This window comes from Acomys minous, assembly GCF_964271855.1.
Source record: "Acomys minous genome assembly, chromosome: 2".
Lineage (NCBI taxonomy): Eukaryota > Metazoa > Chordata > Mammalia > Rodentia > Muridae > Acomys > Acomys minous.
Window position 1 is genome coordinate 97011719 of NC_140484.1, and position 20910 is coordinate 97032628.

Below are 20910 nucleotides of genomic sequence, written 5' to 3' on the forward strand. Positions count from 1 at the left end.
TAGTACCTGTCTTTCTCCAATAGACAGGTCATATGAACAAAAAATGAGCATAGATATATCATTATTAAATTACAAAATACAAAAATGGACCTAACATATCTACAGAATATTCTGTGCAAAGACCAGAGTGTACATTCTATTCAGTAGCACATAGAAGCTTCTCTAAAATAGAACAGCTCCTATGACACAAAGAAATACTAACATGTTCAGAAAAATTCATACAATTCATTGTGTTATAACTGAGTATTGTTCAATAAAACTTAGTCTATAGCAAGCAAATTTCTAGTAAGTACATAAACTCATGGAAATTAAACAACTCATTACTGAATGTTGAATGGATCAAAGAACAAATCAAGAATAAAAAACAACTTCCTGTAACTAAATTAAAATGAAACAACAGGACAGCAAAATCTCTGTGACACATTAAAAGCAATCCAATAAGATAAATTTATAGATCTACATGCCTGAATTAAACCCAGAAAGAGCACAGATAAATTACTTACTAATATAACTCAAAATTTGAAAGACCAAGGGCAAACCAACTATGAGCCCAGTCAATGGCAAGAAATAAGAAAAATCAGATTCTAAATTAATGAAATGGAAACATGAACAAAAATAGAATCAGTGACTCTAAGAGTTGATTCTTTGAGGAAAAATAAGCAAGATCCACAGACCCTTCCCTGAACTATTTCATCTCTAAGTGAAGCTCCTTAAAATAGATGTTTAACAACTCAAAACAGCCCAGGAAGTTCCTGAAATCAACAAGATTCCCTAGTTCTATTCCTTCCCAAGACTATATAAACAGGGAAGACTTTTCCAAGTCAGTCTCAGAGAAGCCAAACTGCAAAGAAGACTATGATACCAGATCAGCTTCACTTTTCCAACACCACATGGGGAATATGATAGCAACAGTACATCATCAGACCCAACAAAGGTCTTTTCAACACAATCCTGAGACTGTTCAGGGCACGTATTCATATGGTAGCCTCAAATGCTTCCTACATGTTGTGTATGGGGCCATGTAAGATAGGGAGACTAAGAGAGAGCCCCCAAGTCTTCAGAGTTGGTACAGATGAGTCCATAGATATCTCTGCTGAGGAAGGAGATTTTGACAGAAAAACATGACACTGGAGGGTCTGCTTCATGCTCAGGCCTTACCATTCCCTGGGAAGTAGATGTCAGTGGAGGAATGCTTGCCACTGGCATTTTGTATATACGCATTCTTACATTAGCCCCCTTCCTGTAGCCCCAACGTTGTTGCCTGGTATGTATGCTCAGGTTGCCTCTGGCTGACAGATGCTCCTGAGGAACTACAGTACAACGCTGCATCCTGGAGTTGTGCCTGCTCAGCTTTCCAATATGCTCAGAACTCGTGTGGATGAAACACGAAGCTCCCAGTGAAAAGCACTATATGTATGCACGATCCTCTTTAACCTGTTCTAGTTCCAGCTACAGACCCAGCCAAAAATCGTACATCCTGGAAGCAGCCAGACCTTGTTTTTTCTTATCTCAGAGACATATATCTCTAGGTCTAGAACTGCTCCAGTTGGAGTAGAATGGGCTTCTGGAAGGAGAGAAGACAGTCAACTGCTAGGAGGATGTTGCCGTACCACAGGGGCCACTGGAAGGAAGGTGAACTATTTAGCTTCAAAGGATTCCTCCATATGCAAGACTACCTCACCTGCAGTTTTGGCACATTACTGAAATGAACAATAAGAAAAGGTATTGTTTTTTGTTGCCCACAAGAATGTGATGCTGTTTTGGTATGGCTGAAGACAGCACACGCAGTGGTCATGGTACTTAGAGAAATAAAGTTGGTATAAACCTGGAGCTTCCTCCCTGCTGGCTGGATTGCAAAGTACTAGACTGTGTAGTGTTAATAGCCTATATATAGCTTTAGAAATTTCATGGACTAAATAACTACATGACCAATAACTCAAAGGGATGTTTTTCTTTTTTCTTTTTAAAAATATATTTTATTAATTTATTCATATTACATCTCAATTGTTACCCCATCCCTTGTATTTTTCATATCCAGCACTGTAATTTTTATTAGATAGTTTGTTTTAGTTACTAGTCTATCCCTGTGAAGATATGCCATGACAAAGGCAACTTATAACAGAAATCATTACATTGGGGGCTTGCTTACGGTTTTAGCTTATTAGCAATGACTATAATATCAGGAAGCATAACAGCAGTCAGCCTGGCATGGTGCTGGAGCAGTTGCTAAGAGCTAACCGACTGCAGACAGCAGGCAGAGAGAAAGAGTGAGACTTCGCTTGTTGTGGGCTTTTGAACCCTCCAAAGTCATACCCAGTGACAAACCTCCTCAAGTAAGGCAACACTTCCTAATTTTTCCTACATAATCCACCAAATGGAGATCAAACATGAGTCTATAACAGTCGATTCTCTTTCAAACCACCACAGTAGTCTTTGGATCTCAGGAGATAGCATCATCAACCCAAGTGGTGTAACTTCACTTAAAATGCATCCAAACTATATACAAATATACATGTATACACACACACACTTCTCTATATTATATATTATGTAACATAAATGTAATAAAATTTGTCTTATATTTTACATATATGAGACCCAAAACACCATTGAATTCATTTTTGTTGGTTATCTACTGTTGGGATGGGGTCTATCCTTAAGTATAGTTTATATACCAGTGAGGCTCCATTGGAGGAAACTGATTTTTCCTTTACAAGTAGTTGCCAATTAGAGATAGTTTCTTGATTATGGATGGAAGCTCATGTCTATGTCCCATCTCAGTAGTGGGTCCCTGTCTAGTTTGACCTGTGAATGTCATATGCATGCAGTCAGTCTCTGAGGGTTCATATGTGCATTATTCCAGTTGTGTCTGAAAGACGCTGTGTCCTTAGTACCATCCATCTTCTCTGGCTTTTATATTACGTTTTTGATTTCCTTTTCTGCATAACACCCTGAGGTCTGAAAGGAGGGAATTGATTAAGACATTAGGACTGAGTGCTCCGAAGTTTCTTACTCTCTGCACATTGTACAGTTGTGGGTCTCTGTGTTAGCTCTCATCTACTGCAGGATGAAGCTTGTCTGACATTAGTCAAGTGAGTCACTGATCTATGAGTACAGTAAAACGTCATTGCGTGTTTATTGCAGAGTAATTATATTTGATTTCCTCTAAGTTCATGGCCTATCTAGTCTCAGATTCTTGGCCAGTGGAGGAAAAGTATGGGGATGGATTCCATATTATCAAATAGTCTTTAAATTCCATTAGATAGTGGTTGGTTTCTTCTACAACTTTTGTGCCACTGTTTTTTTCCAGGATATATCACAAGCAGGTCACCATTGTAGATCCAAGAGTTTATAACCGAGTTGTTGTTTACTTTTTTCCTCTAGTAGTGTTCAGAATACCTTCCTGTACCATAAACACTAGCTAGTAGGTGTGAAGGATCTATATATTCACTAGCTCAGATTCTCTGTGTTCAGTGAGATATATCAATGTTGTCTTTAGCATTAGGACCTCACCATCAGTTTGTGGAGAGGAACCAAAAACCGTGGAAATAGCCTGAGTTATTTTGGATTTCTAGAGGCCATTTGGGTCAACAACTCAAAAAGATGTAACCCATTCTTGGCATCTACTAATTCATATGCTTTTGCGAGTAGCTCCTAAAATTAAAGTGATGGCAATTTACAGAAGAGAGGTTGGGGGGGGAGGGGACTCTGTGTAAAGCAAATGTCAGAAAGAAGAGAGTAGATGAAAGCCAGAGAGAACATAGATTGCCAGATTCTCAGAATGCACCCAGCTTAATTGGAAAGCAGAGTCTGTGCATAGAGGGGCTAGAGGTGGTTGGCATATCTTCTCTCTGTCCTGAGTCCAAGTATTTGATGAGCTTTGGGTGAATTAAGATGACTATAGGGGGAGTATTAATGTATATAACCTTCTGGGTGATCTATTTGACAGGAGGTATTTAGAATTTTGATAATCTTTATATGCCCTCGCATGGAAATTTACTTTTGGTAATGTATCCTGCTACAACTTTATTGAAACATCATTTACATTAGGAAAAATCTATAAGCAGTTCAATGATAGAAAAATCTTCATCCATCCAAATGAAGGAACACTATGTAGCCAAAACAAAGTTAGCCTTGAAACAGTAATTATAGAGTTGGCAGAGTTCACAAGGAGAGTGACCTGCTCTTGGTATGTAGTTTTCACATCATCATTAATGGTGTGCCTTCTGCAAAGTTCTTGGCCACCTTAGCCACATCATAACTAAAGAAAGTGGGTTATAATCCCTATATTTTTTGTAAACTGGTAGGGCTGACATATGTCCAACCATTAGCATTCCAAGACAATTGCTCAGATTTGTAGTACTTGTCAGTTTCCAGATGTGAGTGTTCCCACTGTACCCAACTTCAAGCCACAAGTCAAGTTCTTGAATGCAGGTTTAGAATGATAAGAACACCATTGTCCATGTCAACCAACATAGTACATATTTGGTCTGGCTTAACACTGTGTGGGCAAGTGCTACACAAAAAAACCAAATCTTCTCTCAGCATCGGGAGATCTCCAAGATTTGGTCAAGTGGTGAGTGAATGATGCCTTAAGGCTTCTATTGTTGTGACAAAAGACCATTACCAAAAAGCACTTTAAGGAAGGAGTTTTTTTTTCTTAATCTTACATTTCCATATCACTGTTCATCATCAAAGGAGGTTAGGACAGGAGCTCAATCAGGGCAAGAACTTGGAGGAAGGCGCTGCTGAAGGGGTGCTGTCTACTTGGCTTGCTCCCTATGCTTATTCAGCCTGCTTTCTTATAGAACCCAGAACCACCAGGCCAAGGATGGCCCCACCCCCCCATGAGCTGGGTCCTCCCCATCAATTACTAATTAAGAAAATGTCATACAGCTTGGTCTCATGTAGACATTTTCTCGATTGAAACTCCCTTCTTTCAGATAATATTAGTTAACATATGAGAAGCCCAAACATCTGTCTTGAGTTAATTAGCCTAAAACACAGAGCACTCTATCTCTTAAGTCTGCTTCATACTCCTTTGGACCTCAACAGATTCTCACCATGTGTTGTGTGACAACATAACTTTAGTCTAAATAGAAATCATATAAATTTGGAACTATGTATTTTCTTTGAGAATGCTCCACTCACCCATCAATTTAATGAATTCTTATACCAGGATGATGGAAGTTACATGTAACTTGGATTTAATCTGCATGTATCTGTGTATGCAACTTGGATCCAACTATCATTTAAAAATAAAAGATCTACTTGGAAAACAAATATTTTAAAAGAACAACCATATAGCTCTCCATCTCAGCTGGTGACTCCATCGGAATATAAGTGCCCACATAGCTGGCAACCTGCCATATGACTTCACCACCATAAGGTGACCACATGGTATAAAGTAACAGCTGTAAAACTTCTTAGTCCTGATGAACTCTCTGTTTATTCTTGTATCTTCTTTTAGAACAAGAAAACAACAAATCTCAGATGTTTTAAACTAGTATGAACTTTTATATGGATAAAAAGTTATAGTTATATTTTTCCCTCTATCTAGAAGACTTGTTGTATGTAGATTTAGCACAATGAAAAGTCAGTTTTAAGTCTATACTTAGTAGACAACCATAGGAAATTTAAAACCCTGAGCTTGTGACTATGATAATGTTGGCAGTACTGTACTAGAGCTAGAGTAAATACAACATAATACATATGTTACTCAACTCTGGTTTAAAAGATACTATATATGACGATAAAATTTTAAAGTTATAAAAGTCTATTTAAATTAACAAATTAACAAAAACTAATTTAAGATGTACTTATATTTTTGCTAATTGTTCAACACTAAGCTTCTAGAAAATGCAGAGAAATAACATATGTTTGATCAATAGGCATATTTGATAATCAAGATTTATAAACTCCTAAGTTCTACTCAGATTTACAATAATGTCTGTGTAGCTTCTTTGCCTTTTAAGCTGTAGTTATTTGGATAAACTAAGTCCTACAGAAAATGACAACAGCCCATAACAGTACCAGGAAGGCAACTGACAGGGTTGGACAGTTGGCCCCAAGTTCCTGCTTCACAGGAAAATCTGTCACATCTTCTGGGCCTGATGGCCAAAAATGGATGCCCCACCAATCAGAGAGGAATCTTGAGTGACTGTTGATGTTCAGTAAGTCTATGTCATTTTTAATAGATGGGAAGCTGCTTATTCTTCACTTCCTGTTTACTCAGGTAAAAATTTCCTTCTCAGGTTTAAAGACTAGGCTAATAAAAGATTTATCAGTTCAACATCAGCCATCAAGATTTCAGGTGCCTTCTCAGCTCTCTTAATATGTGAAAATCAGACCACAGGCCTCACTCTCCTAGAGTTGCTACTACTGCTCAATTTTCTTTGTTAGCAGACTTAGAGAATAGATTTCAAAATAACTTTTTAGTATTTCTTTATTTAGAGAAACTCACTTCACAGAGACTGCTCCCAATAATCTGTGTCTCATGGTAAATAATTCAATAAATAAAGTAAAAGATATAAAGTTTATGTAAGTCTCAGGATATGAAAGCTTAAGTTGTGGATCTAAAAATGTAAGAAGGTGTTTTAAATAACATGTGTAAATGCAAGCTATAAAGGTTAGAGGCCATAAAAGTATAAATTATAGAAAGGTGTTTTAATGTTGATAAATGCATGTAGTTAGGGTTGGAGGACATGAAAGCTTGAATGGGAATAAAGAAATGATTTAAAATATATAAAAAGAATAAAAAAATGCCTCAGATTCCTTTCTCTAGCTATGCTACTGTTGTAGTAAGACTTCAGAAAGTTTTAACATTAACTAATGGAGTGGAGAGAGAGAAGGAGAGAGAGAGAGAGAGAGAGAGAGAGAGAGAGAGAGAGAGAGAGAGAGAGAGAGAGAGAGAGAGTATTACATATCTATCTATTCACCCCAGAGAGGGAGTGCAGGACCAAAGTGTGGATAGTGGATACCACCAAATTCCAATTTATGAAGCAATGATTCTGTAGGGCTACTTACAGGAATGTGTGTGAGGAGCTGTATCATCAGAGGTTAAGACAGCTCACAAAAGTTTGACACCTGAAGCACAATGCACAACCTGCTGAGTGACTCAGTTGGTTTAAACATCTTCCAGGCAACCTATCTGGTATGGATTCAGAACCCTCTTTGTAACTTGGCTTGTTTGAGAGTGACTCTCAACAGTATTTATTGCTTGCTTTTGAAAGGGAGGGTCTTAGTGAATCTGGTCAGTTTTAGGGACTTCTTAATGCTATTTTGAGTTATTTAAGCTTCTGGCTTAAGGAGCTTCCCTGAAGGGCAGATTGTTTCAGTCTCAGAGGAAAACATTACACAATCTCATATTTGAAGACAAATTCTTTTTAAGACATTTATGGGAAGTCCCAGTGACAAAGTACCAAATGAGCCATAGTGAACATTGATATTTATGGAGAAAATGCTATTAATCATGTTCCTACATCTGCCGCTATGACCTTATAAGCCATTGGCCTTTCCCTTATGAAAATATCAAAAATTCTAGTGCTCAAGAGGTGGTGGGTGAAAGTTGGAAAGGATCACAAACAAATGAGCTGGAGTTGAAACTGAAAGATTATGGAAGGCAAGGGAGAGTGCTGACAGGAACATGCTGTTATAGGTCTGAGGTAGCTCAAGGATTGACCATGCACATAAATAAATTTTAATAAGAAGAGGCTTTTTATTTAGGTACTTGCATCCATGTGAGTCCAGGACTGCCTCTGAGAACACTGCGAAGATGCAACCTCTAGCCACACCAGCCCAAGGGTTATTAAGGCAAATCCCAGAAAATTATATTTATTCTGTCTACAAGTACTCAGGGTCTAATTTTTAACACATATATCTTATAGTTGTCTTAGTCATCTTGTTTTGAGCAGAGTAAGCAAGATTGATTACAAGAGCAGAAATAGCAATTAGTCTTATGACTACTATCGTCCTAGAACAGCAAATCTTGCATGATCCGTCAAATTAAGAACTGTCTTCAGTTTCTCAGAGCAAAGGGAAGTGGGCTGCTGAGGTACAACCTGTACAAGTTAGAAGCTTACATGTTAGAGGCCTTTTTGCTTTTTTGTTCCCAAGCATAATAAATCTACACTTTGTATGTAAGGTTAACCATCACAATGCCACAAAAAATATATATTTACCCAGGAAAGATGAACTGTGAGAATCTCATAGCAGACAAAACACTGACATTTTCTTTTGTTTTTGTTTAACCAGCCACAGACAGCAGCCTCCCTGGAGACAAGAACCCATTTAATGTACAATCTCTTCTTCAGTTCTTAATGTATAAGGGTACTATACTAAATAAAAACCCTCTATAAGAAAAGAAAGAAAGAAAGAAAGAAGCCTGAGAAACTGGAAGGTTATTCACTTTAGGAATGTGAGTAGTCTAGTAAAACTCAGATAAGGTATTACAGTCTATAGAGCCAAGGGAGAGTACAGTAACAAATTCAGCAGAAGGCAGATCATGAGAAGCCCTATATTACATCATAAAGAAATGTAATTTTTAAAGAGATTTTTGGAATATTGTTTACTCTGAGGAGGTAATGGGACCCCTGCAGTATGTTAATGGCAGTATATTAATCAGCAAGATGGCAAAAAAGGAGATTTCTGGGCATAGTCTCCTAAAGGAAACACTGATAGAAATGCTGCACACAGAATCACTTTGGTGAATTCGATCACTCAGCAGTGAGGGTACAATCCATTGTTAGAGGACACCAACAGGAGCCAAACTGCACTAAAAATAATAAATATGGGCCAGGTGTAGTGGCATACTCTTGCAATTCCAGCAGAATCCTACTTTTTAAAAGCACCAAAACCAGATGAAGGACTCAAAAGAACAAGTGAATGAAGGAAGGAAATCAATTCAGGACCTATGTCAGAAGGCTAACAAATATATCAAACAGTCAACAGTTTGGAAAAGAGCTTCAAAACATGGAGTAAAAAATTAGCTAGCGAAGAATTCTCCCAGTAGCCCTCGTATTTCCTCTTTCTGGAAGGGGACAGAAGTGACCTCTGATAATGGTTTGATACACTCTTGACACAGAAAAACCTACAAAATCATGCAAATCAAGAGGCTCAAAGATTTGTGTTCACTTTAAGAACACCCGAGAAAGTGCCCAGGCCATCAATGGTAAGTATGTCTTGAAAAGCTACCAAGTATTTGAAAGATGTCACTATAAAAAAAGCACTATGTGCCATTCTGGTGGTATAATGGTGGAGTTAGGAGGTGTGCCTAGGCCAAACAGTGGGGCTGGACTCAGAGTTGGTGGCCAAAAAAGAGTGCTAAATTTTTGCTGCATATGCTTAATAATGCAGGGAGTAATGCTGAACTTAAGGGTTTAGATATAGATTCTCCAGTCATTGGACACATCCAGGTGAACAAGGCATGTAAGGTGTGCCAGAGCTCATGGCAGGATTAAACCACACATGGGCTGCCCCTGACACATGGATTATCTGCACTGAAAAGTGACAGATTGTTCCAAAGCCAGAAGTGGAGGTTGCACAGAAGAAAAAAAAAAGATATGCCAGAAGAAAGAGAAGAAGCAAAAAAATGATGGTATAAATCAATTCAGCATAAAATAAATGAAGATAAAAAGAAGAAATTAACTAGTAAAATAGTAACAAAAATCCTGGACATAAAGCAGCCAATCTTTGTAAAAAGATGGTCACACTACCTATGAATGTCACCACATCTTTAGTTTTGTTTTATAATTAATGTGTCACTATGTATTATAGTATATATAAAATTATAAAACAAAACTAAAGAAGGCCACTACATATTTGTATTAAATGACATATTAGCATGTATATACATTATATCATTGTATATATTAATGTACCGTGTAATCATAGTGATAGGACATTAAACAAGAAGCTGTAACAATTGTAAATACTTATTTACCAAACATTGGTGCTCCCCATGTCATAAAACAAATGTTGAAAGTTATGAAAGGTTCGATTAATACTGACAGAATAACAATGGGAGATTTCAATACACTACTCCTGTCTTTTGGGTAGGTTTTCCAAGATAAACATCAATAAAGAAAATTCAAAGCAAAGCAGTACCATAGAGCAATTAGATTAAACAGGTAACTACAGAATATTCCACGGAAAGATATGGAACACATGTTCTTCTCATGGCCTGTGGAAACTTCTCTAAAGTACACAACATCTCAGATTCTAAAGCAACCCTAAAGTACTCTAAGATCTTTATATTTCACCTTGCACCAGAATCAAATAAAAAAAATGAATTAAAGACCTTAATATTAAGACCTGAAGCTGTGAAAGCGCTAGAGGAAAACAGGAAAAGTCCTTCAAGACTCAAGTTCAGGCAAAGACATTCTGAAAAGGCTCTTACAGCTTAGAAATAAGCCTAAGTGCTGGTAAATGGCCGCAAAACATCACAGTGAATGTGAAAAGATATTCCAGAATGGGAGAAAGTTTTTGCCAAAGAATAACGAAAAAGGAGTTATATCTAAAATAAATAATGAAGTATAAAAATTAAATACTAAAATATTCCCAGTAATTCCATCAACAAATAGCTGAATGTAGTTTTCAAGAGAAGAAACAGAAATGGCCAATAAATGTTAGAAAACTACACATTAAAACTGACACATTAAATTGGCTATCATCAAGAAAACAACATATGGTGATGAGAATGTATGGAAGGAGGAACCCTTATATATACACTATTGAGGGGAATATAACCTGGTACAGCCACTGCAGCATTTGCAGCCACTTGGAAAGTACAGAGCTTTCTTTAAAAGCTAAAAATACAACTACCATATGATCATTTCTAGGATATACCTACAGGACTCCTAAGTCCTACTGCAGAGACACTTACTTATTCATATTCATTTCAGCATTATTCATAATAGCTAAGTAGTGGGTCAGCCTAGATATTCATCAGGCAATGAATGGATAGAGATGATATGCTATTAATATACACTGAAATTTAATTCAGCCATAAAGAAAAATGAAATCAGGATTTTGCAGAAGAATAGACAGAAGCAGAAATCCTCATGTTATAATAAGCCAAACTCAGAACCCCCCCCCACACATGCAATATGATCTCTTTAATTTTTTAGCAGGATGACAAAACTTTACTGAGCATGTGACAAAATTATATTCTGTTTTGAACTTCTACATTCCTATTTTGTTTGGGCATCTTCCACTGATGCATACTCAGTAGACTTTCACTACTATTTTTTTTTTGTAAAATGTTCATTCAAACATGAGTATAGAAACATGAGTCAAACAGCTGTGTTAATAGCTCTATTGGGAGAACATTAGACTAAAGGATCACAAGTAAGCTCTGCTCTAAAGTTTTAGGATATTGCCCTAAGAAGTGGAATCACTAAGTCATACCACAATTCTGTTTAAGTTTTAGGGAGAATAGTAACTTTTAAACAAAGTATGATACAATTCTTAAACATTCTAATTTTAATAAATGCATTTCAATAAAGGCTTCCTTTTTCTTCAAGTAAATACAAATTTACTTGCAAGGAACCTCATCTTTCTGGATCCCAGCATAACCCTCTCTAGGGCCTACATAAACACAAAGTGGGCCAGGTCTGCAGAGAATAGACCCAGCAGATAGGCAAAGAATTATAAGAACCAATATCACAGGTGACAGAATCATTCCTCAAAGCTTCCAAATACAGCAAGTTTTAAATTCCAGAGAGATTTATTAATAGGGATTACAGGTGGAAAACACTACACCCTGGCCCAAATACACTAACTCAGGAGAAATGGCCTTGCCCTGGGATGAAGACTGAACCTCTGTGTGTCAAGCTTGACATCTTTTAATCAAACTAATGGGGAGCAGGGCAAGTCAAAAACCAGGATCTCAGGCTCATTTTCGTTTTTCACTTTGTTTCTTAATTTTCTTTCAGATTTTTATACTTTTAAAAAAAAATGGATTACTAGAGACTGAAAAGAGCTTAATGTTGGTAATAAAATTGGATGTGAAAAAAGGACACAAAAAGAAGACAGAGAAAAGAAAGGGCAGAGGAAGAAGAGAAGTAAGGAACAAGGAAGGGACAAAAGAAAAGGAAGTGAGGGATGAAAAAGAGTAGGTGGTGAATGGGGTGATTCCTGCATGCTTGTCTGTACCACTAGATATTGGTGTAGAAATACAGGGAAAAACTCTTCAGTCCATCCCATTGACCTGACCAAAGTCCTAGGGCATAAGAATAGCAGAGAAAGGCTAGGGGTGTCTAGGAAACTAGTAAGCCAGCTCTGATCTATCTGCCCAAGGGAGATGAGTGCTTCACTCTGGAAATAAGGCCTGCATAGGGCACAGGGATCCTCAGAGCTCAGGGCTCAATATGAGAGTCTAGGTTGTTGTTGTTGTTGCTTTGTCTTGTTTTGTTTGATACAGGCTCTGTATTAGGGTTACTATTGGTGTGATAAAACACGATGACCAAAATAAGTTGGATAGGAAAGCGTTTATTTGACTTATGCTTCCACCTCACAGTAAAATCATCAAATGACAGGAAGTCAAGCAGGGCAAGAACTTGGAGGCAGGAGCTGATACAGAGGCAATGGAGGGATGGTGGTCAGCAAGTTGCTCCTCATGGCTTGCTCATTTCTTTACAGAATCCAGGATGACCAGCCCAGGGATAGCACCACACACAATGAGTTGGACCTTCTTATATCAAGCATTAATTAAGAAAATTTCCTGCAGGCTTTCCTTCAGTCTGATCTCATAGAGGTATTTTCTTAATTGAGGTTCCCTCCTCTCAGATGACTTTAGTTTGTGTCAAGTTGACAGAAACCTACCCAGGACAAGGTTTCTCTGGCTCTCTTGGAACACTCTATGTAGACTAGACTAGTCTCAAACCTACAGAGATCTTCCTGCCTCAGCCTCCCAAGTGTTTGTCTTAAAGGTGTGTACTATGACACCTGACTTTTAGAATATAGGCTTTTGAAAGGTCTTCTAGATAGATTGATTGTGGAGATTTTTGTGAAGCTATATATCTGAAGATTCACAGCTAACAATAGAAAGTATGAAGTCAGCCTTTGATGACTGAAAAGATTGGTTACTACAAGGCAAGTCCTTAAAATCACTACACTCTGTTGTCCCAAGTGAAAGTTAACCAACAGCACCCACACAGACTTCCCCTGCTTTATCTCTGCACATTCAATTGCCCACCTCATTCCAGGAAGACAGTGGATGTAGACCTAGTAAGAAGCTTCTGTTTGCACAGATTGTTGTATATTTCATCTCATCTCCCCTCTCTCTCTCTCTCTCTCTCTCTCTCTCTCTCTCTCTCTGTTTCCCTCTGTCTCTGTTTCTGTCTCTCTCTCTGAGTATCTGTGTATGTGACAGAGAAAGAAAAAGAGGATGAAACAGAGAGACAGCAAGAGACAGAGACAGAGACAAATAGCCAATAATAGAAAAAGAAGGCATGAATTTGAAGAAGAGCAAAGAGTTGTATACAGGAGTGTTTGGAGGGGAGGGGAAAACAAAATATTATAATCCTCCAAATAAAGCTACAAAAAATGGATCATCTCAGCATTTTTCTTCTCTTGTGTGCTCTGCCCTGGGAAGACTATTTTTCCCACTCTACTGTTATCTGTAGTCTCTAGTGTTGAGTTGAGGTCTCTGGTATTTCCCCCTTCCACTTTAATGTATATATTGTTGTTGTCCTTATTTATATCATGTATATCCAAGCAGTCCTGTTGGAAAGTTGTTATGGGTCCAGCTTCTGAGATTACTAGGAGACACAATCTCACAGAGAAGTCCTTGCTCCTTTGGCTCTCAAAATCTTTCTGTCCCTTCTTCTTCAATGATCCCTAAGATTGAGGTGCAGAAGTTGTTTTGTAATTGTGTCCATTGAGATTAGGCTACACAACTCTGCCTTTTGATTCATTACTGTTTTCTGTAATGGTCTCTGTTACAAAGAGAAATTTTCTTGGTAAGTAGTGAGGCCTATACTTATATGTGGACATAAGGACAAACATTTAGAATGTAGTTAGGGATCATTCTGGCTTAGTAAAATAGCCATTATTGGATTTCCTATGTTCCGTGCATTCTCTGGCCCTGAATACTGGCTTGGTTTCCAGTAGCAAGCATGATTTCCCATTTGTTGGGTGAGTTAATGCCAATTAGACAACTGTTGGCTACAAGCAATGTATGCATGCCACTTCTTCATGTGGTGGTTTGAATAACAATGGTCCTCATTGAATTTTATGTTTGAAAGCTTGGTTGTCAGTTTGTGGAACTCTCTGGGAAGGATTAGGAAGGTGTGGCTTTGCTGGAGAAGGTTTGTAACTGGAGATGGGCTTGAAATTTTCAAAAGCCTATACCATTCCCAGTTATCTCTCTGTCTTGTGGTAGTCGATCAAGATGTAGAGTTCTCAGCTACTGCTCCAGCATCATGATTGCCTGCCTGCTGTCCTGGTCCCCACCATGATGGTCATGGACTCACTCTCTGGAACTGTAAGCTCCAAATTTAATGATTTCCTTTATAAGTTGCCTTTGTTATTGTGTTTCTTTGCAGCAATGAAAAACCAAGACAGGCAAATTTAGGGTTTTCCTACTATCCTTATTTCTGCTGTGGCTCGTGCACATCACGCGTGTGTAGAACTGTGGCTGTTTCTCTCCTTTGGAACTTTGCAGTGTTCCATGAAAGCTGATTCTCAAGGAGAAGACTTTTAGGTCAGTTTCATTTCAAGGGCCTCTGAAGCACATGATGTCTTTAGTAATAAGAAATTACCTTCCACCTCTGGGGGATGGGCATGAGAAGCCCTCTGAGTTTTTGGTCAGGGTTATCTAAAATACTCCCATTACATTACAGGCTACTCTTAGATAATCTAATCTTGTTTGAAACACAAGCATCAAAGCTTATGCTTAGCTTCCAGACATGTACAGACTTTTCTTTTCAATATTTTCCTCCCACCAGGAAAATAATGTATTCTTTTAACAATTGCAGACCAACTTTTGCTCTGAGATAAATGAAAATATGTGGATGATGTTAAAATTTATCCTTAAGAGTATGGCAAAGCCACCAATATATTAATAAAGTATCTTTATTTCACACTTGGAATGAGACCCAGAAAAAGGAAGCTGAAATCTCAGAGTAAAAATTTCTCCAGCATTTTTCTACAATAAACAGCAGCAAACTTGAAATCAGGTTACAAGGAATTGCAGTCAAGGCAATCTGTACTCACATAAAATTTGTATCCCAAATACAAATACCCTCGGGTCATGGACATAACCTGTGTTTAGGCTTGCAACCTAGCTTTGAGTCATCTGTATGGCCAGAAAACCTTAGGCTTTCTGCTTGAACTTAGGTAGTCCTAATTTCCTTCCTTTCCTTTCCTTTCCTTCCCTGTCCTGTCCTTTCCTTTCCTTTCCTTTCCTTTCCTTTCCTTTCCTTCTTATTCCTGTGTGTATATGTGATATGTAATGTATTTATATGTACATGATTATGTGATCATGTGTTTGTGTGTGTGTGTGTGTGTGAGAAGTGTGTACCACAAGTCTTCTCTCTCACTATCACTCTCCACTTTCAGAATGTCTCACTGAAATTGAAACTGACTGATTCAGTAGTAGTAGCCATCTAGCAACTTCTAGAGATCCCTTCCTTTCTGCCTCCTCAATGTTAAGATTACAGGCATGCACCACCATGTCCAGATTTATTTCCAATTCTCTTATGCACACATGATTTATCAATAATTTGGGAGTGGTTTCTGCCTCCTTCTTATCTGGTCAAGTCAGCATATATCATTAATATAATAGGGCATTTTGATACCTTGTAGTAAAGAAGAATGATTGAGATCCCTGTGAGCTAAGTTATGAAACAGACTATGGAGAATTAATATATCCTTGAAGTAAAGCAGTAAATCTGTACTGCTGGCTTGCCAGAGGTCAATATCTTCAGCATCATCTGCATCCTCCAATACATCTTCATCCCAAGTTATACACTTTTCTATTCTAATCAGTGTTTTTACTTTAGCCATTGACATCCTTTGATACTAGGATTTGTACTTGCACTGTAAATCAGCCAGGCACATGATGAAAGATTGGTTCTGTCTTTTGACAATTTCAGCTCTATATGTCTAGTAGAAAGAAGAATCTCTGGACACATTTAATTTTCTAGATTATTTATGCAATCTGTATCCTGGAAAATTTCTCTTTGAGCTTATACTTTTCTTTTGTTACTCTATACAGAGATGTTATATATAACAAGGTATCATAATTATATTTCCTGTCTCTTTCAAAAAATATTCAAAACTTTTATAGAGAGAATTAGTACATGCCTTGCTCCTCATAAGAGATAAGACAGAAGAACCGGATTATTTTTTTCTTACATAATTACTTAAATAGCTCACACAATAAACTCTGAGTGTACTTCATCTGACCAAGAGTGTCTATATCAACTTTAGGAACTGGAGAATAAAGTCCAGATTATCACCAAGTCCTGCAGAAAAAAATACTCTCATTTTTACATATTTTTTAAATCTAAAACTACTCTCACAACCAACCATGATGTATTTCAGGCAGCTTTCCCAGTATAAACAGAAGAGTGTGTTTATGTTCTCACCTTCAAGTTTACCCTTCCTGGATTTCATAGACTCACACAGAGGTATGTCTTAATCACTTCCAGAGCCCATCAAGTTGATGAGCAAGGTTAACATCACAGTTTGTAGTGAGACATTCTAGACTTTTTAAATTTAATTATTTTTTTCAAAATACATCTCAATTGTTTTCCCCTCACTTGTATCTACCCATTCCTCCCTCCCTCCTACTTTCATGCCATTGCCTCCCTAGGTCTCTGACCAAGGAAGACCTCATCCCCCACTGTATGGTCAAAGGCTATCTATCAAGTCTCATCTTGTTAGCCTGCTTATCCTTTCTCTGAGTGCCACCGTGCCTCCCCACCAAGGGAAGTGGTCAAATATAAGGCACCAGAGTTCATGTCAGAGTCAGTCCCCACTCTCCACACAACTGTGGAGGATGTATTGTCCATTGGCTAGATTTGAGTAGGAGTTCAATGTTTATTGCGTGTATTGTCCTTGGTTGGTACAGTAGTCCGAGCAGAGTGCCCTGGGTCTAGATCGGCCTGTCATGATGTTCTTCTTGTAGGTTTCTAGGACCCTCTGGATCCTTCTATTTCCCCAATCTTCCATACTTCTCTTACCTAGAGTCCCAGTAGGATGTTCTCACATCTATCCCAATCTCCTGGTAAGTGAAGACTTTCAGAAGACATCCCTTTTGGGCTACTGTCTAATTATAAGTGAGTATATACCATCTTAGTCTATCTGCTTGTGGGTTAACTCACTCAGTATGATCATTTCTAGTTCCATCCATTTGTCCACAAAATTCGGGATTTCCTTGTTTTTAGTAGCTGAGTAGTATTCCATAGTGTAAATGTACCACAGTTTCTTTATCTGTTCTTTGGCAAAGGGACATGAGGTTCTTTCCAGGTTCTGGCTACTATGAATAAGGTTGCTATGAATATGGTTGAGCATATGTCCTTGTTGTGCCATGGAGCATCTTCTGGTTATATTCCAAGGAATGCAATAGCTGAGTCTTGAGGTAGCCCTATTCCCAGTTTTCTGAGAAAGTGCCAGATAGATTTCAAAAGTGGTTGTACAAGTTTGAACTCCTACCAGCAATTAAGGAGTGTTCCCCTTTTCCCACATCCCCACCAGCATGTGCTGTCACTTGAGTTTTTTCTCTTAGCCATTCTGGTGGATGTAAGATGGAATCTCAGAGTCGTTCTGATTTGCATTTCTCTGAACATTTCTTTAACGATTTCTCAGCCATTCGATATTCCTCTGTTGAGAATTCTGTTTAATTTTGAGCCCCATTTCTTAATTGGGTTATTTGGTTTGGTGGTGTTCAATTTCTCCAGTTCTTTATATAGTCTGGGTATTAGACTTTTGTCAGATAAAGGGTTGGTGAATATTTTTTCCCAGTCTTTGGCTGTTGCTTTGCTATGTTGATAGTGTCTTCTGCCTTACAGAAGCTTCTCAGACTCATGAGGTCCCATTTATTAATTGTTGACCATAAGGCCTGGGCTATTGGCATTCTGTTCAGGAAGTTGTCTCCCACTTTTTCTTCTAACTGATTTAGTGTTTATGGTTTTATGTTGAGGTTTTAATCTACTAGGATTTGAGCTTTGTGCATGGTGACAAATATAGGTCTAATGGCATTTTTCTACATGTAGACATCCAGTTAGACCAGCACCATTTGTTGACAATGCTATCCTTTTTCCATTGAATGGATTTGGCTTCTTTGTCAAAAATCAAGTGACCATATGTGTGTGGATTCAATTCTTCGTCTTTGATTTGATTCCATTGATCAACCAGCCTACTGCTATGCCAGTACCATGCTGCTTTAATTACGTTTGCTCTATAGTTTAGCTTGAGCTCTGGTATGGAGATTCCTCCAGGGGATCTTTTATTGTACAGGACTGTTTTAGCTATTCTGTTTTTTTTCCATATAAAGTTGAGAATTGAACTTTCAATGTCTTTTTTTTTTTGAGACAGGGTTTCTCTGTGTATCCTTGGCTGTCCTGGAATCAGTTTGTAGACCAGGCTGGCCTTAAACTCACAGTGATCCACCAGCCTCTGCCTCCTGAGTGATGGGATTAAAGGTGTGTGCCACCATGTCCAGCCCAATTTTTCAATGTCTTTTTAAAAAAAGTGTGTATGTATTGTGGTGGGGATTGCATTGAAACTTTAAATTGCTTTTGGTAAGATGGCCCTTTTGATTATGTTAATTCTCTAGATCCACGAATATGGGAGATCTTTCCATTTTCTGATGTCATCTTCAATCTCCTTCAGAGATTTGAAGTTTTTTTCAAACATGTCCTTCACTTGCTTGGTTAGAGTTACTCCTAGATATTTCATATTGCTTGTGGCTATCATGAAGGATGTACTTTCCCCAATTTCTTCTTCTGCATGATTGTCATTTGTATATAGGAAGGCTACTGAATTTCTTGAGTTAATTTTGCATCCAGCCACTTTGCTGAAGGTGTTTATCAGGTGTAGGTTTTCTTGGTAGAATTTTGGGGGTAACTTATGTACACTAACTATCCTATCATGTGCAAATAGGGATAATTTGACTTTCTCCTTTCCCATTTGGATCCCCTTGATCTCCTTTTAATGTTTTATTGCTCTGGCTAGAACTTCAAGAACTATATTGAAGAGGTATGGAGAAAATGGGCAGCCTTGTCTTGTCCCTGATTTTAGAGGAATTTACTTGTGTATATTTCCATTTAATTTTATATCAGCTATTAGCTTGTTGTATATGGCCTTTATTATGTTTATGTGTGCATTTTATTCCCAATCTCTCCAAAACTTTAAACATAAATGTGGATTGGATTTTGTCAAATGCATTTTCTGCATCTAAGATGACCATGTATTTTTTTTCCTTTCAGTTTGTTTATATGGTAGATTACATTGATAGATTTCCATACATCAAACCATCCCTGCATGCCTGAAATGAAGCCTACCTGGTCATGGTGAATGATAACTTTGATATGTTCTTGTATTCTGTTTGTAAGTATTTTATTGAGTATTTTTGCATCAATATTGATAGGAGAAATTGGTCTGAAATTCTCTTTTTTTGTTGGGTCTTTGTGGGGTTTAGTTATCAATGTGACTATGGCCTCATAGAAAGAATTTGATAATGTTTCATCCATTTCTATTTTTTGGAGTCACTTGAAGAGTATTGATATTAGCTTTTCTTTGAAGGTCTGGTAGAATTCTATGCTCAAACCATCTGGCCCTGGGCTTTTTTTGGTTGGCTGATTATCAATGATTGCTTCTATTTTTATAGGAGAAATAAGACTATTTGATTTGTTTATCTGATGTTGATTCAATTTTGGCAAGTAGAACCGATCAAGACAATTGTTCATTTCCCTTAGATTTTCAAATTTTATGACATATGCTTTTAAAATAGGATCTTATGATTCTTTGTATTTCTTCAGTGTCTGTTATAGCTCCCTTTTAATTTCTGATTTTGTTGATTTGGATAGTTTCTCTCTGTCTTTTAGTTAGTTTGGCTAACGGTTTGTCTATCTTGTTGATTTTCTCAAAGAACCAGCTCCTTGTTTTTTTGATTCTTTGGACCATTTTCTTTGTTTCTAATTTATTGATTTCAGCCCTGAGTTTGATTATTTCCAGACATTTATTCCTCTTGGGGGTTTCTGCTTCTTTTTTCCTAGGGCTTCCAGATGTCGCGTTAAGTTGCATATGTAGGATGTTTCTACTTTTTTTTTATAAAGGCACTTAGTGCTATGAATTTTCCTCTTAGCACCACTTTCAATATGTTCCACAATTTCAGATATGTTGTTCCTTCATTTTCATTGAATTTCATGAAGTCCTTAATTTCTTTCTTTATTTCTTCCCTGACCCAGGTGTCATTAAGTAGAGAGTTGTTTACTTTCCATGTGTGTGTATGCATTTTGTTATTTCTGTTTTGAAGTTCAGCCTTAGACCATGGCGATCTGATAGGGTACATGGTATTATTTTAATCTTCTTGTATCTGTTGAAGTTTGCTTTGTGACCTACTATGTGATCAGTTTTGGAGAAGATTCCATGGGGTGCAGGGAAGATGATATAATCCTTTATGTTTGGGTGAAAAGTTCTGTAAATATCTGTTAGATTCATGACATTGGATAATGTCGTTATTTCTCAGCTTAGTTTCTGTTTCAATGACCTTCAGTGAAAGTGGGGTGTTGAAGTTTCCCACTACTATTGTGTGGGGATCGATGTGTGGTTTAAGCTTTGTTAATAGTTCTTTTACAAATGCCGGTGCCCTTGTATTTGGAGCATAGATGTTCAGAATTGTGATGTCATCTTGGTTGATTTTGCCTTTGATGAGTATGAAGTGTCATTCCTCATCCTTTT

At 37.6% G+C, this 20910-nt stretch overlaps 1 pseudogene across 1 annotated transcript; it reads left to right on the forward strand.

Annotated features, from left to right (window-relative positions):
* The first annotated feature begins 9069 nt into the window (after positions 1–9069).
* LOC311578186 (large ribosomal subunit protein uL22-like) lies at positions 9070–9601 on the forward strand (annotated as a pseudogene). Its single transcript has one exon. The product of its transcript is annotated as a large ribosomal subunit protein uL22-like (transcript).
* The last annotated feature ends 11309 nt before the right edge of the window (positions 9602–20910 follow it).